This window comes from Chiloscyllium plagiosum, unplaced genomic scaffold (assembly GCF_004010195.1).
Source record: "Chiloscyllium plagiosum isolate BGI_BamShark_2017 unplaced genomic scaffold, ASM401019v2 scaf_7808, whole genome shotgun sequence".
Classification (NCBI taxonomy): Eukaryota; Metazoa; Chordata; class Chondrichthyes; order Orectolobiformes; family Hemiscylliidae; genus Chiloscyllium; species Chiloscyllium plagiosum.
The window spans coordinates 25,379-31,176 of record NW_025213566.1 but is presented as its reverse complement, the minus strand read 5'-3'; positions in this window follow the sequence as shown (position 1 = coordinate 31,176).

Sequence of the window (5,798 nt, the reverse complement as noted above, 5' to 3'; positions counted from 1 at the left end):
CTCTCTCCCACTCGCTACTGTCTCCCACTCACTACTCTCTCCCACTCATTACTCTCTCCCACTCGCTACTGTCTCCCACTCACTATTCTCTCCCACTCGCTACTCTCTCCCACTCATTACTCTCTCCCACTCATTACTCTCTCCCACTCATTACTCTCTCCCACTCATTACTCTCTCCCACTCATTACTCTCTCCCACTCATTACTCTCTCCCACTCATTACTCTCTCCCACTCATTACTCTCTCCCACTCATTACTCTCTCCCACTCATTACTCTCTCCCACTCATTACTCTCTCCCACTCATTACTCTCTCCCACTCATTACTCTCTCCCACTCATTACTCTCTCCCACTCATTACTCTCTCCCACTCATTACTCTCTCCCACTCATTACTCTCTCCCACTCATTACTCTCTCCCACTCATTACTCTCTCCCACTCATTACTCTCTCCCACTCATTACTCTCTCCCACTCATTACTCTCTCCCACTCATTACTCTCTCCCACTCATTACTCTCTCCCACTCATTACTCTCTCCCACTCATTACTCTCTCCCACTCATTACTCTCTCCCACTCATTACTCTCTCCCACTCATTACTCTCTCCCACTCATTACTCTCTCCCACTCATTACTCTCTCCCACTCATTACTCTCTCCCACTCATTACTCTCTCCCACTCATTACTCTCTCCCACTCATTACTCTCTCCCACTCATTACTCTCTCCCACTCGCTACTGTCTCCCACTCACTACTGTCTCCCACTCACTACTCTCTCCCACTCGCTACTCTCTCCCACTCGCTACTCTCTCCCACTCGCTACTCTCTCCCACTCATTACTCTCTCCCACTCATTACTCTCTCCCACTCACTACTCTCTCCCACTCACTACTCTCTCCCACTCGCTACTGTCTTCCACTCACTGCACTCTCCCACTCACTACTCGCTCCCAGTCACTACCGTCTCCCACTCACTACTCTCTCCCACTCGCTACTCTTTCCCACTCATTACTCTCTCCCACTCGCGACTCTCTCCCACTTGCGACTCTCCCACTCATTACTCTCTCCCACTCGCTACTGTCTCCCACTCACTACTCTCTCCCACTCACTACTTTCTCCCACTCGCTACTATCTCCCACTCACTGTTCTCTCCCACTCACAACTCTCTCCCACTCGCTGCTGTCTCCCACTCACTACCGTCTCCCACTCACTACTCTCTACCACTCACGACTGTCTCGCACACGCTACTATCTCCCACTCACTATTCTCTCCCACTCGCTACTGTCTCCCACTCACTACTCTCTCCCACTCATTACTCTCTCCCACTCATTACTCTCTCCCACTCACTACTCTCTCCCACTCGCTACTGTCTCCCACTCACTACTCTCTGTCACTCACTACTGTCTCCCACTCACTACTCTCTCCCACTCATTACTGTCTCTCACTCACTACTCTGTATCCAATGACACCTAACCCCAAGCTATAACCCTTGAATGTTCTTTTGATGAGCCTTTGAGACTGATTCTGAAATCTACTTCCACAACCGTCTAGCGCAGCGCAGATATGATAACATATAGATTAGATAAGCTACTATACTTTATCTGCATGTTGAAAGGGGTGTTCTGGTGATAACTTCAGTTTCAATTTCGCTCCACCTCAGACATATGTGGCAATGCATGTGAATTCAATTCCTTGAAAATGTTGCCCTCAAGACCATCCACTCTATTGCATCCACAAAACTTTGGAAAATGAGGTTTCAGATATTCATTTGATCCCTCGAAGCTGCTTGAGTAAAGGAATGACATTGGAAGGTAAATGTCAAGTTGATTCACAGAACATTGGCTTGTAATAGTGGATACAGGAAACACTGCCTGGGACGCTGTGCTTCATGTCGCACTGGACATGTTATTGAAATACAGAAAAGGCATGGCATTAATTCAGTTGATCCAGTGTGTGCCAACAGAAAAAACAGCTTTCCATTCTCATCCCACTTTCCATCTGTATTGGTAATCCTGTAGGTGAGAGCGCATAGAGTTATAGACATGTACAGCACTGAAACAGATCCTTCAGTCCTACTCATCCATGCTGACCAGACATCCCAACCCAAGGCAGTCCCACCTGCCAACACCTGTCCCTTATCCCTTCAAACCCTTCCCAGTCATATACTCATCCAGATGCCTTTTAAATGTTGCAATTGCACCAGCCTCCACCACTTCCTCTGGCAGCTCATTCCATACTCGTACCACACTCTGCGTGAAAAAGTTGCCCTTCTTTTATATCTTACCCCTCTCACCCTAAATCTATGCCCTCGAGTTCCGGACTCCCCGACCACAGGGAAAAGACTTTGTCCATTTATCCTATCCATGCCCCTCATGATTTTGTAAACCTCTATAAAGTCACCCCTCAGCCTCCGATGCTCCAGGGAAATCAGCCCCAGCCTGTTCAGTCTCTCCCTGTAGCTCAAATCCTCCAATCCTGGCAATATTCTTGTAAATCTTTTCTGAACCCTTCTAAGTTTCACAACATCTTTCTGATAGGAAGGAGACCAGAACTGCACGCAATATTCCAACAGTGGCCTAACCAATGTCCTGTACAGCTGCAACATGACCTCCCAATTCTTGTACTCAAGTAAAAGAAAGCATACCAAACGCCATCTTTGTCAAGTGTATTTCTAAGTAGTTTGGAAATGTGATGTGGACTTCATCCTCTCCCATCCTTTTAGGCAGCAATTTCCTGAATGCCAGCTTCCGCAAGGTGTAAAAGAATCGCCGATACACCTTTAATCTTTTAATTGATTGCTTTACACCAGGGTTGGGGGGGTGGGGTGCATAACTCAAGGGCATAATCTTACGGTGAGAGGGGAAAGATATAAAAGAGAACTGGGAGGTAACTACTTCACACAGAGGGTGGTGTGTGTAAGGAATGAGCTGCCAGAGGAAGTGGTGAAGGCTGGTAGAATTACAACATTTAAAAGGCATCTGAATGGGTATATGAATTGGAAGGGTTTAAAGGGATATGGGCCAAATGCTGGCAAATGGGTCTAGATTAATGTAGAACATCTCGTTGACATGGACGAGTTGGACTGAAGTGTCTGTTTCCATGCTGAAAATCTCTATGACTCTATGTCCTGTGGTTACTAAACTGTCTGCTAAGGGAATTGGTCCTTCCTACAGGTTCCTCATAAGATTCTTCAATCATAATGTTTGATAATATCACTGGGTAATGGCTCTCCAACATTAATGGACCTTGATAGCAGCAAACATCTTGGTATTGTTCCCAAATTTTACAGCCAGATTATCATCAATACCACAAGCAAATCTCTCATCAACATCCTCCGTTCTAACTGAAACAATGCCAACCTAGCCAGTCTCTTCTCAAAAGTAATATTCTCCAGTCCTGGCAACATCCTTGTAAATATCAAATCTAATTTTACTCAGCTGATCACTTCCTTCCATCAATGTAGTGATCAGAACTGTATTGTTGTCTTATCCATGGCACATAACTGAACAGTGTTATAGGATAGCCTCCATATTCTTAAATTCCATGCATCTATAATGTAGTCATTAAATTACTAAAAATTTCTTGGTATGAGGGCATTACTGGCTTGGCTGGTATTTATCACCCATCCTGAGTTGCCCTTGTGCAAGTGGTTGTGAGCTGCCTTCTTGAACCACGGCAGCCCATGTTATAGGTAGATCAAGGCCATTCGGGGGGAGTTCCAGGATTTTGGTCCAGTGAAGAAATGGCAATATATTTCCAAATCAGGACAATGTCAGCTTGGAAGGGTACTTGCATATGCCAGTGTTCCTGAATATCTTCTACTTGTGAATCTCAGTCTCTACAACCTACTGCCATCTCAAATATTTTCTCCTTAAATTTGGTTCCAAATTATCAAAACTAATGACAAGGACATATTACAGGAACTTTTTAATGAGACATCATAGTGGTAAAATTACAGCTTCATTCCTTCTCAATCCACACAGATTGTAATAGTTGTTCACAAAAAGAAACAATTAGTTGGCATAAGTAATACATTTCTGCCCCTCTTTGAGGTACTGAATTTGTTTCTTGTCTGAGCATGGTAATTTTGTTGTTATGTTAACCCTGATATCTTCATAAGCAGTCCATTGAGATTGAAGACCACTGGGTTCAGGGATGGCTTGAGTTTAATTCAAGTATGGGGTGAAAGTGACGACTGCAGATGCTAGAGATTAGAGTTGAGAGTGTGGTGCTGGAAAAGCACAGCAGGTCAGGCAGCATCCAAGGAGCAGGAAAATTGACATTTCAGGCAAAAGCTGATTCCCGATGAAGGGCTTTTGCCCAAAACATTGATTGCCCTGCTCCTCGGATGCTGCCTGACCTGGTGTGCTTTTCTAGCACCACACTCTTGACTTTGATCCAAGTACATTGTATGATGTGCAGGCCCTATCCAACATGGGAGGTGGCACTTGCAGAGTTGGGTAGATGAGTTGTTTGGAGACTTATGCATTCTCTCCAATGCCTCAAAACTATCCCATGCTTTTGGTGTCCTCCTGAACAGATCTTCTCCATCTTGGTTGTTCACAAAGTAGGAACTTCCAAGAACCAGTGGAGCTTTTCCTTTGCAAGGGTGCTTTGGGATATCCCTAAAGTAATTCCATTGACCTCTTGGGAATCTCTTGTCACAACTGAATTCCAGTTTCTACAGGGCATATGGTTCCAGGCATATGAATATCCCATCCAGAAGAGCTGGTTTTAAGTGACTTACATTTCGACACCATGCATTGCAAAGGTAGAGATTAACGAATATGTGGAAGAGCTTCTTTCTTTAGTGGATGAACCTGATAATATGTTACTTTCAGGCCCTGTTTCTTCATTTCAGGAATAAAATCCTGTGGCACCTGACTCTTTAGTTTTGGTGTGGAACATCTCTATCACTCCAATACTCTCCCAGATCAGTGAGAGAATTGTTCACCCTCTCCAACGTCAATGCCAATTTTGATGACTGATGTTGTTCATAAAACAGCGCAACATGCATCTATTGAGGGAAATATGGAAATTCCAATATTTTCAGCTTTACAAGCTTGTCACAACGATCTTTCAAACAGTAACAAACAGTGTGAATCTCATGAGATTGTACAATACTACAGAAAACAGATTGCTATCTGCACATGCAAGAAAATTCCACAATATCCATGCAGTACTTTCATCAATCTTCCTTGGTACTTCTTCAAAAAAGTTGAATTTAGTAAGGCACGACCACCCCTTAACAAAACCATGCTGACCATCATGATTAATCCTTGCGTCTTCAAGAAACAGTCAGAAGTCACAGGGGTTATAGTCCAAAGGTTTAATTGAAATCACAAGTTTTCAAAGGGTTGCTCCTTTGTCAGGTGAAGTCCACGTGGTTAAACTTGAAAGGACTCAGAAATGATTTACAAGGATATTGCTAGGATTGGAGGGTTTGAGTTACAGGGATAGCCTGACTAGGCTAGGGTTATTTTTTTTGTGGAACTCAGAGGTTGAAGAGTGACCTTATAGAGTTTTTTTAATATCATGATGGGCATGATATTAAAATTGGATGAATGGCCAAGGCTTTTTCCTTCCATTAAGGGTGTCCAAAATTACTGGGCATACGTTTAAGGTAAGTGTTAAAAGATTTAAAAGGGACCTGAGGGGCAACTTTTCTTGCAGAGGGTGGTGTGTGTATGGAACGAGCTGCCAGAGGAGGTGGTGGAGCGGGCATGTACAATTACAACGTTTAAAAGGCATCTCGATGGCTACATGAATAGGAAAGGTTTAGAGGGACATGGGCCAAATGCTGGCA